The following is a 21332-nucleotide window of genomic DNA, read 5'->3' as shown; positions in this document are numbered from 1 at the left end:
GCTAATTAAAACGTGCAGATGTCCAAGCTGAGCTAAGCTGTTCACAACTTTTCACATGCAGTCACTTAAATGGATTAATTGAAAATACAGATAACGATAGAGCAATTTCTAGTAAAAACACATGTGATGTCAAGAGTTACTTCATTATGTCCATGTCCGAATGCTTCTAAAACACGCACACTACCTGTGGATTTGTATACAGTTTCTTAGGCACCCAGCATTGGGTCAGTTTGCTGGAGAGGCTGCTTCTCCAATTAAGTGAAATATTAAGCATGATGTCTTTTCATATTTTAAATATAATCAGAAGTGATTGTATGTACCTCTTGTGATGCGTTCCTCCATACTGTAAGAGCATATTGCCAAGAGAAAGTATTTCGCAAGGTCAGCTATTTTATCAGTCATCTTCACTTTTACATAACACCGCCTTTCTTCCATTTCATACCACATATTATTCATCTTTACCGTATACTGATCGCAACCAACAGCGCTCCTGAAGGGGAAACCCAACTGGAAATCCCCAACAGGATCTCCGGACCTTGAATTCCGATTCCTTTAATCAAACTTACTACAACCTGAAGTACTTGGCCTTGCCTATGTAAAAAGGTTTTTTCTTTTTGCTGTTTAAATGGACACTTACATTTGAGCTGAATTATATCAAACATGCTTAGAGAAGCCGCCTAATGCATCAAGGTGAACAGATACAAGGCCTTTTAGAAAAATAAGAAACAAAACCCTTTTGCTAGGACAAGTGAGGATGTGTGCACAGATAAAGAAGAGAGAAGGCCGTTTTCCAAGCAAAAATGGTTACTCGGCTAGGTGGGTAAAATGTAATACTAGTAGGAGTTGCCTCCTGCAGCGAGCCCGCAATGCTGTGCGCCATCTCGCAGTAACAGAGCCCTACAGCAGCGGGGAAAACCGCATCACTTCACTTCTTTAAGGAGCATCTTTGTCGCAGGTCGGGTTAGCTGGTGCTGCGGCACTTACGGTAAAGACGACGGGTATAAAAACCAGCTGATATCCACAAATGCAAATCCCCAAGGCAATCCGTGGATGATCCTACTGATGGGAGGGAGTTTCTTTCCACTGTTTCACTAGAAAATACATTCCCTGTTACGGCACAGAAAACAGCCCTGAAAAAGAAAAATCCTTCAGGACTTATCTTCCTTACTGAAGGGACTGGGGTAGTCAAGCTTTGACTGGTATTGCTGATTCCAAGGGAAAAAACACCATCCACCTGAGGAAAGCCCCCTCCCACTCAAAACACAACCCACGGGGCTCCCTCCTCTTACGTTTCTGTAACCAAAAAGCCAGTGAACTGAAGAAAGGAGTCAGCGCAGCTCTTTGGGTCGTCCAGAGAGGCAGGCCTTCTCAAATGGAAAAATATGAGCACTCTTTAGGACCCTCCGAACAGCACCGGGAATTTGAGATGTGCTGAGATACGGAAACACGCACAGCGAGGCCATTTCTGCACGACAGGCACAGAAACGGGGCCGTCGGCCAAGAGGAAAAAGAAACATTAAGGCTACAGAACAGAGCTCATGCAAAAAAAGTTAACATTTCGCCATGCAGCTTCTGCTAAATATTGCCACAAAGCGTTACTTTTATTGCGGATACACTCCAATTTCCACTTTGATTGTTTTAATTTCACGTTACTTTACCTGGCGTTTACCCGATCTGCTACATTTTAAGGAGTCACCGAAATACATACTGAATGATCGGCTTTTGTGTGTTTTTACTGCTATCGGGTCTATCATACTCTTGCTGCAGAAGGAGAGGGACTCTCATATTCCTTAAAGTTAAAAATAGTAATAATAATCACATTTTTTCCTTCCATGGTGTTAATCCCCTTGGCTGCGGACGTCATCGGAAGAGCACTTGGTTCTAGAACAGAGTTTCTGCTTCATGACGTCTTTTAAGAGCGCAGAAGCCGGTTCATGCGCTCAGAACAACAGACCGAGTAACAGCTCTTCAGCTCTCACGCGTGTCCGTCTCTGACCCCAGGGGATTCACACATGAGCCGAGGTCTCACCTGGGGCTTCAGCACGGGACCGGCGGACATCGCCGCCTCCCTCTCAAGCCAGCCCTGAAGCACAGTGACAAACAACATCCCCCCCACCCACCCCCCCCTTTTTTTTGTTTTTGCAAGCGCAGCCGAGCTGTGGGCACATCTCCTCTACAACTTCCCAGAGACAAAGCAGGAGGAACAAGGCATTTCTTAACTTCCTAAAGCTGCCACAGCAAGAACGATGAGAAACGAGGTCTGAAAGACAAGCTGAGCAAGCAGCTACGTTTGTTCCGTTTAAATTTTACCTACCACCCTTTCTCCTCCTTCGCCGTGAACCAAGCGACGCAGGCTTGGTCGAACACCACTGGGCAAGCCGCTGTCTCCACGCTGGAGTAGAGCATCCCTGGGTCAGCCTTCACAGCCTACCTTAAGACACGCTGCCCCCTTCTCAAGTCTTTAACACTGCTCAGCCTCCAAGAATCAAGCATGTAGATGGATTTGGATGCAACCACGTGGAGCGTTGCAATGCCTTGCTGCCTGAATTAAAAGATTCGGCTCCGAGCCCTGTGCTTACGCGCTTTGCACGGTGAACAATGAGGCGGGCGCTAACGACGTCTCTGCTCATCCACGCCAGCCAGCAGGGAAGAGCTCAGAAGAGCTGTCTGCCCAAGGTCCTGCCTCTCCCTCATGTTTTTGGGGTGTCCCCAATCACTGAATTAACCAGCTCACGACACAGCCTGCGACTGCTTCCGGGACTCGTGCGCTTCAGTAACTCCTTTGAGCAGGGACAGCTGACTTGCTCTTTCTTTGGAGAGACGTGGATGATGGTGGAGCATAAGAAATGGGCATTTATGACATTTGGGAAGAGAGAAAAGAAACTTTGGGTTCTAATCCCCCAAAAAAGCTTTTGAAATCCAACAGCTACTTAGTAGAAGGAGCAAACAGCAGTGCCAGGTTTGCCTCAAACACCTGAGTGTTGCCCCCCTACCCCACTCCCTGCACTGATTTTGGCACAGGGCCATGCCAAACCATCGGTATCCCTACGGAATAAATTTTCATGTACCTATTTCCAAGCAGGTTCAAATTTTCAAAGGGAAATTTAAAAAAAAAAAACAAAAACAAAAACAACAAAAAAACCACACCACCCAACGTAAACAGACCTCAAGAGGACAGACACCTGAAATAGAAGAGTTTGCATGAAAAGCACTACTATGAGAATTAGTAAGAGGATGTGAAAAAGCAAGCAAGTTTACATTTATTTCCTGGCAGAAGAGCTGGAGCTGAAAACAGAGAGATAGGATGGGAAAGTAAGGAAGACGATGTGAGGACCTAAAGAAGGAGAGTTGATCCAATTCTTTCAAACATTTGAAAGCCCACGGGGCTACCGCAGCAGCTGGGTGCAAACCCGGCCGCTCTTAGTCCAAGCCCACCGGTAAAACAAAGGCAGCAGCTCATTTTGTCATCTTCTGACTCATCTCCTGCATTCTGAGCCACGGCAGGGAAACAGAAGAGCTTTCTCCGATATCAGCCCAAATAGGAAGGCGACTATTGACCCAGCTTTAGCAGCTGCAGGCATTTTTTATCACCACGTAAGTCAAATACACACATTTAATACGCTGGATTCTTCTACTCAGGAGGTGCTCCACGGGTGCTTTTGCCAGTTCAGCTAAGCTAGTATTAACATGCATGCAGTTGGATTTTATGGTTTTGGAGTAGAAAAGACTTAAGGGACTAAAACAGGGATCGTCCCTTCCCTTCTCTGATGGAGCTGTCCCTGGTATAGCTTAGAGGGTCAAGACATCACACAAGTTTGGTCAAGACCCCTCCTAACTTGGCTACATCGATCCTCCTGCAGCCATCCCAGAGCTGCTTCCCACCTCTGCGCTCTGTCAACACTCCCAATAATTAATTAACCAATTTGAAAGTCCCGGGCCGATGGTTATACATTATAAAAATCTCTCTTTACTCAAAACTAATCAAAACCGAGTCCGAGCGCCGGCGTTTTAAGTCCGGAAGCACAGCCACGTCTGTCTGAGCACAACACATGCCTGTGGAAATCGCCACAAATATGCAGCACTCAGACATCAAAGACAGGAAAAGAAGAGCAGTAAAAAGGGCACCCAAGGTCAAAACGTACGCCAGGGCTTTTAAACCCAAGATTTTTATTACAACAAATCTTCCAGAAAGACTTGCAGAGGAAGATAGCACGTTTCCCCCTGCCAAAAGAAAGAAAAGCAAGCTGAACAACTCGGAAAACCTGCTTTGTTTCAGCTGCCATAATGAAGCGATTGGGTGGATTTTTGCAACAAGTGATGCTGAGGTGCTTCGATTAGGGCTAAGTGTGCAAAAATCCAGCAAACCGGGTCCGATCCCAAGGCCCAAACCTTCTGCCACCAAAGGGAAAGGCTGGCAGGGCAGCTACACAAATTGCTTTCATTCACTGAAGACGTGAAGAAAACAACTTATTTTTACTTTGCTGGGAAAATTTGGGCATAAATTAAAAAAAAAAATAGTATAAAGGACAATTTGAGTGTTGTCTCATGGACACATTCCATACTTTTTAAGTAAAGCGAAGGCCCCTAGGCCTTCAAATTCATTTCCCCTTTGATCCGCAAGAGCCTAAATTTATTAGCCTTCTAGACACGCGGCAAGGCTCATCTCTTTGTACAGGAAATTGGAAGGAATTCAGACAAAGCTTTCTTTAAAGTTCAGACTCCCCCTATTGGGCTACACTGCCACACAGAGATTTTACCCCAGGCATTTACTTACAAAGCTAAACCCCCCCCCAAAAACTAGAACCAGACCCTCTGACAAGAATAACAGAATTAAGACAACACTTACCAAGGCGCAAGGAGTGTTTGCATTGTGTGGCCAACCAGTCGTGAAGTTTTCCCTCGCTAAAGTAACCCTTTCTGAGTAATTAATGAAATTTTTTTTTTTTTTTGGTCATACGGGGAAGGAAGCCTTTCAAACGCAAAGCTAAATTTGAGATGACAGAGAGTGTCCTCCCCAAGAGCAACAACACAAACCAGATCCACGTTTTATTGAGTGGCCTCAAAGTATTTCAAAACCTGTTTTATCCCATCCAATGGGGTGGTGTCAAGAGGTAGGAGACGAGAAGAGAAGCACCAATTCCTATTTTGCATGTGTAGGCATACACTGATTTAGAAAATGCTACAAAAAAGTCATAATAAAGCACCACTGAAAAACGCATGCTCAAAATGATCGAGTATACTGCAAGCAGACAGATCCGTTCCCCTCCAGATAGGTGGCAAAGAAATGCCGACCTAGGCACATTCTCCTATCTTACATCCCTGTATCGCTGTATCCTTCTGAAGTTAGTTTAATTTATTGAAAGACTATGGATCTTAAAGCCTTCAAGTCCTTAAAAAAAAAAAAAAAAAAAAAAAAAAAAAAAAGCGTACACACACGGGTACTTTCTCATCGGGAAAGTTAGGCAATCACTCTTTCCCAAGTGCAAGGCACAAGATGGCTGGTGGGGAGTGATGAACAGTCGTGTCTGGGGCTACTTCTTCCAGCTTGAAACTGTGTGCTCAGCATGCATCTATCAAAAAGTTTAAGTCATCCTCCATTAGGGGAAAAAAATAAGTCGTGCTCTTGTGACAAATATTTCTTCTGCCACTTACTCAAGCCCCTCCATGGGTCTGAATGCCATTTTCCTCCCCGCTTGTCACATATTCGCTACGGAGCGTTACGTTATCCTCTAAAAGGTGCAGAAATAACAGCCTCACTTTTTTGCCTGAACTCCACAATTTATGCTCCAGTCGAGGAGATGCTAGCCAAAGAAGATGCAGCTTTACATGCTATTAAAAATTGGGTTTGAGCACCAAAAAGCCAACTATTTCTGGAAGAAGAGCTGCACTGAGGTGCTTCGATGCCTGAGGCAGTCTCTGTGGCCGTCTCTCGATTGCGACAGTATTGCTGACACTATCTCCTGCACAATCAAATTCATCGCTGTCCTGTTCTCCCAGTTTGTTTCACCCAACAGTACATTTGATTTTGGGGTGCACTCCCCCAAAAATGACTGTCTGTGCTTCACGATAAGAAACAACCATTCGACCTCGATCCTTACTCCTGGCAGAATTTACATTTATTTTTGCATGCCTGCTATGCACCAGCACTTTCCATCAGCTGCTTCCTAACATTTTATTTCCAGGAATTAATTCCCATACTGATGTTTCATAACGATTAGAGAGCACCTACCAGTAGCTTTCAGATTTACTAACACAGAACTGGAAAAGTAGCTTTCCTTTCAGTCGTCCCTACCTATCGGTCAGAGGGAATGCCGCCACACATCTGCTCGCAAAATAAAGTCAGTTTAGGATGATGCTGAATGAATTTACAACTGTTGAACAATACTCTTCAACTCTATACTGCCACTTAGCAGAAACAGCTGTTTTAATAAGAGCTTACATCTTTAGCTGGCTAATGCAATAACAAAATTAAACAGGACAACATGGAGACTAATCCAACCGGGGCGGCGGAAAGCCATTTAGTATTCCCAAGCACTGGAACAAGCCATTTAGTATTCCCAAGCACTGGAACAAGCCATTTAGTCTCCGCATGCACGCAGCCTGCACAGGCGTTAACGCTCCACAGCCACGTTCCGCTCATGCAAGGATTTGCCAGGATCTGTTTACATGATCCACTTTTCCCTGCTAAAGGCATGAAAGAAAACACTCCGCGGAGAACGTAAGAGGCAACGCGTTCTCTCCCCAGCTTTTTGCAACTTTTCCTGCGAACTGAGCAAACAAAATGAATTCAGAAATATCAGTGCTGCTCCCGAAATGTATTAACAATGAGAGTGAGGGCTGCTGAAAGAGAAGGGGGGGACTGAAAGTATTAACAAAAGCCCACAGCACACTGGCTGTGGCTAAAGCTAGAGCCTGAAAGACTTCTTTGTCTCTCTGGTCAATGCAAGCCTATTCAACGGCCCGATATATAGCAGAAAGAAAGTGAGGGTGGGAGGAAGAAGAGTCCTGTCTCTTTAGGGGACGTCTCCTCAGCTGCCAAGAGAGAGGGGACTCTCGCATGAACACAGAGCCGCTTTCCAAGCGGCCCGTAACCCAGGCATTGTCCATTAACAAACGCCGACTGAAAGGACATGCTCTGCTCTCACCCAACCTTCCTCGACCAAGGGATACACGTTCCAGGAACTGGACATCTAGTTCCCAAAGAGTCTCCGAGTGCAACATAAATAGTAAGCTATAGAAAATAAACCCCCTATTTCTGAAAGTCTGCTTGCTTTTCTGCGATCCCTTCCTCCCAACAATGAGCTATTGTTCCACTCCTGGTACTGAGGAAATGTTTGTGTTCTTTCTCCGGGTCCTTTACATTTAGAGACCTGCTCCTCGTTTTGAGATAATTACCCAACATGCTACAAAGCATACAAGCCTTTCACAGTTCACGATAAAATACAGTTAATATCGATTTCACCAAATAAACCCAACACCCCCTTCCTTGTTTTCTTAGTGTTACCATAAAAACTCAGCACTTCTCAGTAGCTAACCAGAATACCTAGAAAACATCAAAGGAGGGTCCCAGTTGATTCGGGCGTACCATTTAACACGCTCATGCAGGACCACCAGTTTGAAACGCAGTGATGACGGCGAGCACTGTCTCGAAGGGACTGACACTTGCCGGGGGATATTTCTTCTCCCAGATGTTGAAATACGGGTACACACAAGCTCCTCGCCTCGGCCACGCAACCACAAGCACCGGGAGTGTGTTCTCACGTGTCCATGAGGCTGGACCCTCCACGTGGCTTAAGACGTGGCCTTCAGATACCTTCTTGCAAACTGTGTGTCCCAAGGAACAGAAATACTCTGTTGTAAAAAGCAAGAGCGGTGAATGGATGTCTAGGCTTGCTCCTCCGCTCTCCCAAACCGGGCACTCGCTGCATGCTGGAGCCTACGGCCACGGAGCAAGGTCCGAACTCTCCCCGCTGCTGAAGTCTTGACCGCTGCAGAGCCCAGAGCCAAGAGTTTGACGCTGGCAGGACTGCCGCAAAGAGGTTTCTGCAGCAAGCCTCACGTATAACCATACAAAGGAAACACTTAAGTGAGAAAAAACAACAAAGTGCAATTTCAACCCCTTTAGTATTTATTCTTCTAACCATAGGACGCAAGGGGACAGCACGGCAATTGCCAAATGAACCTACTATGGAAGAGGGAGCTCTCACACGCTTCACACGCGCAACGCACACAGACTCGCTCAAAAAAAACCTGAGCGTGCAGGCTCCATTTTCCTACAGCAGCCTTACTCTAGATAACCACAGGAAAGACAAAGTTGGTAAAATCCCGCCTTTTTGCACCACCAAACACGCTAAGCCATACTGCTGCATGTAAGCACTTCACTTTTAGGGACTCCGCATCTATTTTTGGAGTTGGCCAAGGGGCAAGAAATTTCTTTACAAAAAGAAGTGAACTAATTTATTTGTCTTAAAAACAAGGGCTTCTTAATTGCAATCACAGCAATAACTTCTGCAAGAACAGCTTGTAAAGATAAAAACTTTTTCCCCCCCGTGTAGTAGCTGAACTAGAAGGGAGTAAAACTCCGCCATAACCACAGTTTTAATTAAATTTGATTGATAGCCCATTACGTAAGTATGCGCAAAGCCACAGTTCGCACAGGATGCTATTTCCTTTCAGGTTTTTCAATACAGAAAGGACTCCCGTTCTTAACCGTTAAGATAAAGATCTTTTTAGAAGTGCTGATCTGTTGCTTCATCGGAAAATGGTGGAAGGTCTCATCAAAAATAGCCAGCTGTGCAAAAAGTTACTGTTCTTCAGGAGCCTCGCATGTCTCCAGAGGGAGAATCCACTCGAATGGACCACGCACGCAGCCCGCTGCACCCGGAGCCGTATCCGAACGAACACCTCGCAGCACAAAGAGGCATTTGAAACACACACAGGCTCCTGCCGCTCTCCCCTCCCGGGCTGCGGGAATATTTTTTTGCCTCCTTTGTTTCTTCGCAGGTGGGGAACGGCGATGTCAAGCAGGCGGCTCGTAAAGCGGGGAAGAGGAACTTAAAAAACAAAACCCTCTTGCGAACAGCAAAGTATCTGTGGCCACTGCAGAAGTGGGGATTTACAGCATGCTCTTGTATCACCTCTTCCTCCCCCCACTTTTTTTTTTTTTTAATGCCAGGGTGCTACATGCTCTCAGGTCCAACTGTCCAATTACTGAAACACCCACAAAGAAGGCAAGAAAGAACAAAAAAAAGCAGAAAGAGCAACAAACAAAAGTTACCCAGCATAAATTCAGGTAATTCTTTGTGCGCTCGAAACTCTAGTGAAGGCAGCAGCTGCTACAATATGCAAGCTTGAATCCAAAGGCTAAAGAAACATGGAAATAGAGAAGAAACAAAGAAACACAGTCCATGAAACATTATTTTTGATTGGCAATGACTTGGGCTTCAATTTGCAGCTCTGGCATTATAAACAGAGATGGTATATTGATTGGAAATTCTCTTACACCTTCCTAACTATAAGTTAATGTTGATGATTAAGAACAAAACATAGCAGGTTAAGTTTTATTTATTTGTGCTCCTGAACACAGCACGCATCAAGCATCGACTTAAACAAAAACTCTTTACTCCAAAGCTTTAATGTTACCACCATAGGTAGGAGAATATCAATAATGTCTGCATGAAAGTACACCCTGTTTGCAGGTAAATCAAGATGTAAATATTTGTTCTACTTAATTCTGCTTTGTACAGTCCAGAAGGACTGATCAAAGATAACATGCATTTTGAGATGCAATTATGAAATGCCAGCACTTAGAAATCAAACAATCTATAATAGAAATTACTCAATTAAACAACTAAGGCGGGGGGGGGGGGGGGGGGGGAAGCAGAAGTTCTCACATACGCTATTACACAGCACACGAGAGCTATGTGATGCTGCTTATACCTGAATATTCATACGGAAAAAAATTAAGACCTAAGAAAAGCCAGCCAGACAAAGAACCTCGTTAAGTTTATTAAGGCCAGTAAAAGAGCTCCAAGCATAGCTGCCACAGACCAGGTAGATCTGAGTCCCAGCTGCTGGGCTCTTTGCTGCCTTCAGTATGAACACTGCAGCCTCAACACCCCGGCGTATAAATAGGCTTTAAGGGACGAGCAACGCAACCGAAAGATGTGTCAACCAAACGAGCCTCTTCAAAGTACTGTCGGTAAAGGTTTCCTGTTTTTATGTTCCTTGCTTTTACCGAGCCTGTAAACTGCAAAGGGGATGACGTACATTTTCAGTACAGAGATTCTAATCAGTTCACCGATTTCAATTCAATCACGTTTTGCAGCTGCCCGAGTCAGCTCCAAGATTGGGATGCTCTTAAAATATTGTCCTGTCCCCTGGCATCACCAAGAAGCCCCTGCAAACGCTTTTCCCATAGACGGGGAAATGGGAGCCTGCCCTCTGATCCTACCTGTTTCTAAAGCTTACAACACGCGGCATTTGAGGCCTCTCGCATGGGTCGTCTCTCAAGGCCAACTTCACACCAGCGACCGCTTTAAGCTGTGGTTACGTTGATGTAATGGCCCAGAAACCAAACCCAAAACCTACGATGGACATCCTGGACACAGCAAAGACAAGCCCTGCCTGGGAACAACACACAAAAAAGTCACAATTCCAGCTTATGGTTAAATAACTCCTTGCTTGAAGGCACCATGAGATGAACTCCATGCAAGCTTTGGCCTTTTTCTGCCCACATCGACACCAAAGGGGAAGATGTAGTGAGGTGGGCGTTGGTCTCTTCTCCCAAGTAGTTAGCGATAGGACAAGAGGAAATGGGCTCAAGCTGCGCCAGGGGAGGTTTAGGTTGGAAATTAGGAAAAATTTCTTCCCCAAAAGGGTGGTCAAGCATTGGAACAGGCTGCCCAGAGAGGTGGGGGAGTCCCCATCCCTGGAAGTGTTCAAAAAACGGGCAGAGGTGGCACTCGGGGACATGGTTCAGTCTGGTCTACCCTTGATTGGTTTAGAGTGGACTTGGTAGTGTAGGTTAATGGTTGGACTGGATGATCTTCAAGGTCTTTTCCAACCTAAAGATTCTATGATTCTATGATATTATTACTAGACACAACCAAAATGCCAATATCGTGGAGTGCTTGCCAGGCACATGTACTGCTGATTTTTATTTTTTGGCCAATCACTTCTCAGTCCCTGGAAAGGCTATTTTGTTGCTATTTCCCTGTTCTTAAGGGGAATTTAGCAAATCACGTGCTCAGATTCTGTCTGCGGAGTCAGGGCATGTCGACAAAGTAAGGAAGCTCCTTTAAAACAACACAGACTCATTCGCCTGCCATGCAAGCGACCCCACTTTCCTCCACTCAATCCCTTTGCAGTCGGGTTTCTCTTGGACACCAGTGAATGGCAAACAGCCTCAGCAATACAAAAACTGTGCTGCTTCCCCAGAACAACCCCTGAGCATACGCTTAACTTGAAGAAAGCCTTCACGCTGCCGATCTTAAAACCATTTCATTTCTTGGTAACTCTTTCAAAAGATACCTGGATTCAGGGCCCCCAAATTAAGCGTAGTTTCCGCATCTCGTAATTCCTCCTGGTCCATAGCTATTGCTTAGGCTTTAATACAGATAAAGCCTACTGTTTTCCTGAGATGAAGATAGAAAGCTACCGCAAAGAAACAGTTTTGTTCTCACCTTTAGGCAAGAGAAAACACACAGCCAAACATCAGCTACAACACACATCCCTTGCAAGGTGGCAAAGGATGGCTTTCCAGCGCTCAGCAGTGAGAGCTAAGGTCTCGATTTTCACAAATCATGTTCCCCTCGAGGCACTCCGCTGAAGCCGGCATGTGTAAAAAGCCCAGGACCTCACGCTGTAACACCAGCAGAGATGGCAGTGCCTAAGCGGTACGCTGATGCTCAGTGAGCTCTTGAGAGAATTTGGCCAGCAAGCTTCCCATGCTTTGAGGGCAGCAGCAAGTCTCAGGACTTGCAACACCCCACCGTTAGGCCTCCAAGCACAAACAACTTTCTGAGATTGCAATAACTAAAGCACCTGCTTAGGCACATCTTATCTACTTCCTGAAGGTATTTCATACCTGTGCCTTTTTCCTCCAAGACATCCAAGGGCTAAAAGGCGATTAAGTGTTCAGTGACTCACCAGGCTCCTTCCCAACACAATTCCGAACGTTTCTTGAATACGAAAGGAGCTGAAGTCCCACCATCAATACCACCACAATGTTTCTACTTACATATTTGAGCTGTATTTTGCGTAACAACCCTCAGTGCAGCGCTGGAATTCCTTCGCTCCGAATTGCCAAGTTTTGGCGCAACACATTTAATAAGGGATGCGTTAATGGGATGAAGCAGCAAGTACAAAACTGGAGGAAGATCCACGTGTCAAATGGCATTTTGATCTGTCTGCCTTCAGAGCAATGGTATAGACAACTTGGGGAGTGCACATACCAATCCCGATCTAAAAATAACTGGATTGCAGGAGTGACAGTCAATTCGAACTCTATTATTCAAATCTTGACTAACTCTAACATCGAGTATATTTCTTAATCAACCTGCCTCAAGTGACTACTTGAAGGCTAATCTCAAAGCCTTTCTTCAGGGTAGAGAAGATTCTTCTATAGTCTTAACACACCAAGGAGCAGGTAGAACATGAAAATGATTATCCACAAAGCTTGTTCTTTCCAAAAATACTTGGCAAAGCACTGGTTTTTTTTTTTTCTCCGTTTCATATAAACATGATGTAAAATGAAGTTGAAACAAAGTCTCAAAATGCCCTTCAGCATCTAAAAATGAACCAAGCTCAGAGGGAAGAAAGCATCTTGAACAAGGCATTTCTCAGCGTGGTGCAGCAAGAAAAAAGTCCTTTGGATACTGTTAACTGCATTTATTTTTGCAATTAACTACAACAGAAGGGAAAAAATCCATTACCTGAAAGAGAGAGATATGTTAACACCGCTTTCTTCAGCAAAGTTCTTCTAGACCAGCCCCTGGCTACCAAGCATTTGGTAAGTGTTAAAAAACATATTTACGTAAGAAACAGTTCAGCAGGGAAATGGCATGCTAGCTCCCAAGGCCCCCCAAGCACGCACAGTAGAGGCGACTCTGCATGCTGCAAACCTCCCTCCAGAGAGGATGAATGCAGAGACACTGCCAAAAACCCACTCCAGCTGCTGCTCGCTGAAGACATTTCTGCCCCAGCTGATAACCACCACCACCACGGCCAAAGCTAACCACACCCCCCCCCAGTTTTGTCAGTTTAAAAAACATCCAATTCCTCCCTAACTTGCTTCGGTAAAGTGATCCTTGTTTAAAACATTTAAAGAGGGAAGTGAATGGAAGGGTTGGGAGTAGAAGAGATGGGCTGGGAAAATTTCCTGGGTCGCTTTATCAAGCGAGGCCACCAAGCAAACTAATTACAGCCATCACCAGGGAAGATGGAAGATGCTGCTCTTCTTCAGAGGTGATCAGAAGCATCACTCCCAGCGAACATGGAGGAGGCTTCAGAGTGAAGAAACCACATCGTTCAAGAAAGTAAGATGGAAGCGGGGAGAAAAAGCAGGAATCTTTAATAGGAGATAAGCATTCAAAGGGAAACATCACATCCACAAAAGCCCTGAGCTGTGGCCAAGGAAGAGCTGGGGTGACACAGGCAAATTTGATGTGACCCAGAACTTGTGACGATTGCTGTGTTTTCCTTCATCACATTTTGATTTTGAAGGGGGGGAAAAAAAAAAAAAAAAACAGTAGTAGTCTTACACTGAACGGCTGCTATATGAGACTAAGACTAAGCAAATGTCTTGGTAAATGCTGTAAAAATATACAAAGCAAGGCTGCAAGCAAGCCGGCTTGACGGAAATCACACAGGAACAATCGGGAGGAGACAGCCACGGGAGAACAAGGTTTTGATCTCCTATTTGGCCAAGCGACACACACCAGCCCACTCCTTCCTGCAGTTACTTTGGCTTTTGGTCTATTCCAAAACTAACAGGTACGGTTCTTCGGCTGTACTCCAGACCTTTGGTTGCATCACATGCCTGCACACATCTACTTTGGCAGAAAAAAAAAATAGAGTTTTTAATAAAATGCCACAGACAAGACAGCAGAGCTAAAGCCATACCCATCTTCTACCTTTCACATTCTGTCATGCAGCTGCTGATATAACATTTATTGTAAAATACTTCTGCATTTCAATCATCGAGCTTAAAACAATTCACACCACAATATCCAAAACACAGTGTCTCGCACAAACTGAATCACACTTCAAAGAAAACAAATATCCCCAAATTTAGCATACTTCTGTCCCCTGATTAGCAGCTGAAACAGCAGTTTCTGGCCCGATACCAGCTGCACGCACGCTCGCGGAGAGGCTCTGACCTGCTTAGCCACTGCTCGTGTGCTGCTTGGAGGTAACCTGATAAACACGCTTCGGGGTCTGGGTTGCGAAGCGCGGAGCCGCCGTCAGCGCGCCTGGGGAGGACAGCTTACGCCGGGCCATACGCGGAGCTGGCGGGGTAATTCCGCTACTCCCACCAGCCTCGCCAGCAAGCGAAGATTGGGACTGTTTGCTTTACGGGTTTGTTGGGTTTTTCTTCCCCTTCAGAACAGTTACTTCACAGACACACAGAGTTATTTCTACACTGAGTTTATACTGCAAACACATAACCAGTTAAGAACCTTAAAGGCCAAACAAGAGAAAGCGGAGAGGGCCAGATGACATAAGTAAACAGACACACGGATGAAGGCAGACCAGGAGGAAACCTAGCTCATCGCAAAGAAAGGTTACCACGCTTTTACTCAGCCTTTAGTCAGCTCACAGCCTGCAACAAACTTCCGCATGGCTATTCCAGTCTACCTTCCCTCGTGCTGAATTCATAAAGTAAAACTTTACATCTCCAGCTTCCCTTCAGCCTCAGCAATTACCCACATCTGGGGGCACGTTGTTACAAGACTGGGGAAAAAAAACACAGACACAAGTACTACAGCGCTCGTTCATGACAATTTTCCCCCAGAGTCTAAATTTCTGTAACGTACTAAAAAACAACTTACTTGTTTTTATCTTCCTATGTATGCCATTAACACAGAACTCCCCCAGCCCTCTTACCTCAAACTTTGTACCCTAAACCCACAAATAAGCTACTATAGCTCACAAGGCTACAACCCACACATGCCTCTTCTCTACAGGGACGGCCACTCCTTGCATCCCTGGGGGTTCGGGACCCTACAGCAGCAACCATATATTTCCAAGCCAGGCTTTCTATCTGTATGATAAGCACGAATATCAAACAGCCTAGTACTTTACTGTCTCATTCACTCAGCTACGTCTCCTACCGTGTCTCTAATACTTCATGCTGTGACTTCATGGGAAAATGTAATGCTCTGCTGGTCAACCTGTCAAGAAGCATCGCGGTGACAGCGGTGTTGTCACCCAGACTGATGGTCCTTCCGTCAGCCGAGCAACAAATTCTAGGAGTCTGCTTCTTGAGAGCGTTAATGTTCATTTCGATTCCCAGTTTTGTAACGCCTCGCAATCTCCCCCCCATAATCTTTATTTCAGCGGTTTATCAAAATGAAATGAAATTGTATAGTACCCTATTGCCACATGCGGAGCTTATGACTTCTCCCAAGTTAAAATCCCATGTCATATAAAATGAAATCCTGAGAAAGCATGCATCTAGGGAAGACAGCGCGATGCATCTTACGCTGCTGCAAAAAACCCATAGTTCACAGAGGGATATGGGTTGGACAGGAGCCCTGGGTCTCCTTGGTCCAATCCTCCGCATGTTCAATTTTTCCTCATCAGGACTCTCAGTTGCATACTTTACACACACCTCTACAGGGTGCTTGAAGAAAAAGTAATAGCAACAATATATTTATCCCAGCTGAGCCTGAAGACGAGCAGTAAATTAGTCTCACAGCATTTCTCATTTAAAGAAATGCTGGTTTTACTTCCATTAGCTCTGCCTGTTGAATTCAGGCCACAAACACCGAGGTAAAACACAGAGGGAAGGCTGCAACCGCCACACGTGGCCATCGAGGAAGATTTCCAAGCGCACATCTCTCTCCTTATTACACAAAGTGGCCTCTGAAGTAACGCTACACAGCTGAACCAACAGGCAGGCACACGTCAGCGAAGATGTACCCGACGTGCTATCCCGGATGGGAGAGAAAGGGGAATTTCAGGACCTGCCCCTGCCCTCTGCTTGCACCGACGGGACACTCTGAGCACCGCAGCAGGCAGGACCGCTCCTTTTCTGCTTAGCATAAAACCCCAATTTGGCTGATTTCAGACTGCATGGAAACGGCAGTATCACTGTATTTGTAGCGGGTCTTCAAAGATTCTGAACTTCTGAATGAGCACCTATGAACATCATCCAACCACTTGGCTTTCATCATCACCATGGCAATGAGTTAAAACACGAACAGGGACGCGCCGAGGACCGCGCTGGTTACCAGCACCGCTTTAGCAGCTTTTATCAGATTAACCGTAATCAAGAGAAACGCTAAGGTATGGGGAGGGGAGGAAGAGAAGGCTAAGAAAAGGATTTGCTCCAGTATGAAAGCACTGAATTTGGTCTTAAACGCTGATGTTTTGCTACACTTCAGAACAGGAATGGACCAAATCAAACGTTTTAAGTTATCCCTACTGCAGAACATCTCTGATATTACGTGATTGTTATTTGATATTATTTGGAGCTGCAGTGCAAGCAGCCTGCAGATATGCAATTATACGGTTCACCAAACTGTCTGGTCAAAACACACTTCCACTTTTCCCTTTGCAATTCAGAGACATTTTTGGCCCACCTGCAGCAAGCGTGGATGCTACAGATTTTTATGCCCCCTATTCCTAAGCAAAAACACCATCTTAAGTGCAACATAATAAAAACAAAGATGGAGCTAGACCACAAGAAAAAGCAACCCAAGCCTGACGAGTCAACTCTCCTCCTTTGAGAAAGTATTTTCAACTTTCTCCTCCCGGAGGTGGAAGTTCTCCGAGATCTTCCAAACCCGGAGTGGCATTTTAGCTCAGCCAGTGAGACCTCAAACTCCCTGATGGAGACCAAGAATTACCCCTGCTTTCAACACCTCCCAGCTTGGCTGCGTTCTTCCCCCACCAAACTCCTTTCAAACAGCAAGACAGACCTGCGCTGCCAATGGCGAAACAGCTCTCCACCCCTCTGCGGTTCTCTCCCGCTCCCCTGTTTTATTGCTGTGCTCGTTTCTTTCTACACGCCCTTCACAGGTTGATTAATACTCATCTTGGATGATCAGCTGTCTAGTAATTCAGGCTTTTACACCACTCCACACCGTAATTCTCATTAAGGCACACACATTTTACTAGAAAGCTTTTTGCTGCCTGTTCCCACTCCTGACATCCAGGCCATTCAATAAGGCATTCTGGACAGAGGTCCCGGCTTTAAAATTCACATGTTCACATGTTTCTCGGCTGCCAGAATGGGAATTTGGTGACAGTACAATTCATTCATTTATTTAATGATCTTAATGTCAGCCTGAGTGGATAAAGTGTGCTTTGGCTTCAGCAAGGAGCGATGGGGACCGTGCCAAGTGCCGGCAACAATTGTTTCAGTGAATGCCCGCAATACCAGGTACGGCTGCCACAGACAGTGCAACAAAATGTTCAGGTTTTCTGGGGGGAAAACGGTAATCATTTCAAGTCAAACTTGGTGCACAACCTCAGAACCAAATATTTAAACATAAAGCGGTTTATTTGTGCAGATGAACTTTTTTTTTAAATTAAAAAAAGTGTTTTAGAAATGTAATCAATACAATTAAGCTGAACAGCTTAAGCTCATTGAAAATTACACTTTGCGATATTTGCATATCAACAAAAATTAGATCTGTTTTTTCTTTTGAAGAGACTGACATAAAAGCACTTTGAAATCTTCTTTAAAACACAACACTGAAGGAAAACATAAAACCCAAGTTGCACAGACAGGTTGACAGCTGATTATTTGCATTTCGTAAATCTAGAATACAAAACGCAGAGCCCAGATGAGTAAAGTATTTGAAGAGAGACCGTCCAGTAACTAGCATTTACATCTGTGTAAGCACTGGCGAGAAAGGGCAATGCAAACTGAAGCTAGCTTTATATGCTACAGCGAGTTGAACTCAGAAGATGTCTCATCAGCTCAAGAAACAGTACATGCAAAAGAGCCTTCTACAAGAACTTCGCCATGCTAAAACTAGGCTCGAATCACCAACTGCTGAAATCCCTCTCCCACCGTTCTCCAGAGTTTGAGATGCACCACACATTTCACAGGAAGAGTCACAATAAACATGCTTTAAACGCTTTTTGATTTCAGTTCTTGACTTCCCCCCCAAATAAGCGGTATAGGTTACCTACCCTCAGCTATAGTACCCTGCCAAGTTCCCTTTCAAATATAATATAGATTCCGAGTCTGGCCAATTCATCAGCTGCAGGCTGCAAAACAGCGTCCTGTGTCAAGCCTAAAGCACCCTGTACATCACCACAAACAAGAATTCAAGACTTCCAGAAAGTTTTCAGACCAGATTTCCTTCCGAAATTCACACCAGACTTGACGGTTCTGCAGAAGATCTCGTGGTAGTCCGAGGACAGAAGGGCTCGTTCTCATCGCGTAGTGGGAATGTACACCTATTTCACAGACATGCCCTTTCTTCAGGATGTTAGGAGCCTTTCAAAGACAGTGGCTGACTAAAAAACCAAAGCTGTAAGTAGTATCGCTAAAAATCTTTCCCTTTGATGCTTATAGGAAGAGTCTCCTGCTTAGTCTGAAAAGACCACAGACTTCTGTCATTTTTGCTTTTCAGTGAAAGAATAAGCCCAGAAAAATGCCTGTTTCAAGGCAGAGTAACTTTTACAACTTCTTAATAACACGTAAAAGGGGGAAATCTCTTTTTCAGACCACCATTAGCACAGCCGTAGCATTAGTTCAAATGGATTTTCAAATGCCACCAGCAACACAGACGTTTAAATCAGACTTCCCTTAGTAATTCAGTAACTCGCACACAGTCGCTCTCACATGTAAATCAAACCGAAACACAAACAAATAGACAATCATCATCTGGCAACCCGAAAGAGAGAATCAGTGCAATGTTTATTACTTTCCACCTCCCGAAAGCTTTCCAAACTCAGGAAAGTCTGTGCTTTTTTAAGACCTTTAACTGCATTAACTCTTCCTTGCTCGGTGTTTCCACAGCATCAAGAGCAAACTCAAAGACTGGCAGCAAGATTTCTTTTCCTACCACCCTGAGATGTACCACGTGAAGTCCACTCCCCTGGTAAGAGCGGGGATGGCCTTCGTGTTTGCGACTTTAGAGAGTTATTCCTGTGCAGATACTCTCGCTCCAGAGCATGAGAGTCTCATTCCTGCTAAGTTCAACCACTTGGAAAGGAGCAGCTGCTCCATGCATCTCGACAAGTCCTAACCCATTTCAACACTTCACCGACGGTTTTGGAGAACGCGACTGGTATTGGTCGAGGACTGGATGTTTTTCTTTCAAGACGCTCTTTTCAGAAGCCACTTTGCTTTTCTGAAGGCATATTTAAACGTCTAGAAATATTTTCACTCTCATCCAGATAAAGGATACACAAAGGTGTTAAAACCAACAGCTGAAAAGTATTATTTTTGGTAGCAGAATTGATTTAAATCTGATACAATCTCCGTGTGGGGAAACTTGTCCTTTTCTCTCCACCTCAGATGACTACACAGCAAACAAAGGTAAAAACAATTCTTAAGGTACAATCAGTGCGTGATTTTCCTTTCAGGAAAGAAAAAAAAAAATAATGCTGTCCCATTAACCTAGTTACGTGCCCAGCAGCAATTTGACTCAAGTCCCATCAGCAACAGCATGCCATCACCTACTACGAAAAGGGAGAGCGCGTTCTGGGACATCTTCCAAACATATATAATAAAACATAAGAATAACATGTACTAGAAAATTTCACTAGCCTAAAAGCTTATTTTGCTCTCCTCCCTTTGATCCTTTTCTTTTTTAAGAACCTATTCTATTTTCTTCTTCCAGCTGTTCGACATCATCATTTCCCATTTGGGAGGCAAAACGAAGTCCACAGTTTGGAAAGGAAAGCCATACATAGGAGAAGTTCTTGGAATTACCACCAAGTGTAAAACACAGCACTATGAGAAGTCACATCAACTACGTTCCCTTAAAAAAAAAAAAAAAAAAAAAAGAAAAATTAATTCCCCTGGCTCCTCCAGACCATGGGGCACACGACTCCTCCACCCACATCTTCATGCCCTGCAACAAATACCAGCTTTCTCTTCCCCACTCAATCCAGAAAAGCCTTTGCAATTGCTAGCAGACATATTCAAGTCACAGATAAAGTTTCCTCTAAAGAAATGCCTGTAAAACAGTGATACTACCCATCTATAATTCCCCAGAGTAAAAATTCCAGCAACTCTAATCATATTAGCGGATTTACACACAACTAAACTTGACAGTTGACTAGCCCTGAAATTGCTGGATTAGGGAGAAAAAGAAAATATAGGTTACTTACGACTTCTAAAGAGAGATCTTCACTGCTAACTCTTACTACAAAACAAAAATGGAGCAAATGCACCAGCTCAACACACGCCAACGTTTGCTAACGACATGAAAAAGCCTTTCAGCCCTACGATGATGGACAAAACCCATGCACACAGATGAAAATCCTTCTACGTCCCAACATCTAAAAGGGAAATTATTGGGTTTAAGTCTGCTATTACTCTCTCACCGACTTCTTACCATAGATAAAAACACAAACCGTGTTCCAAAATCAGTACTGCACATTAAATACATATATATTTAAATGGCTAAAGTAACCTTCTCCCACAGACTTCTGCCAGAGAACATAAACAATCGTGTCCTCAGATATGAGAAGAAAACAAGCTATCTGAAATCACATTTTTGGAAGAACGGTTTTCTCCAAGACATTTCACCACAAAAATCTTACAAAGCTGGTAAAGTGACATATCTGCACTATAACATGATTAGCTTTTGTCATTAAATAAATTAAAACTATTTCTGCTTGAAAGAACGCTAAGATGTGCCAAGGCTGGGGAACATCGACAGGGGAGATGGCAGAGAGGCCTAAAAGCACTTAATTTTTTGGCAACACGCTCACAAAGCCGTGCCCGTTCCTCCCCTGCAGAAGGGCCACTACCACGGAGCGGCAGGGAAAGTCTCCGCGTTCTCAGAAGCTTCTCTCCTGCCGCATACCCTCCCAAGATGTACGATCTCCACGGCTTCAGACACTTCTAACACGGAAATGTTTCGCAGGCAACACCGCTACCCCTTCTTTCCCTTCATCCGGCCACAATTTCAGAA

Source organism: Pelecanus crispus, chromosome 15 (genome assembly GCF_030463565.1).
Source record: "Pelecanus crispus isolate bPelCri1 chromosome 15, bPelCri1.pri, whole genome shotgun sequence".
NCBI lineage: Eukaryota > Metazoa > Chordata > Aves > Pelecaniformes > Pelecanidae > Pelecanus > Pelecanus crispus.
Note: the sequence above shows the minus strand (reverse complement) of the source record.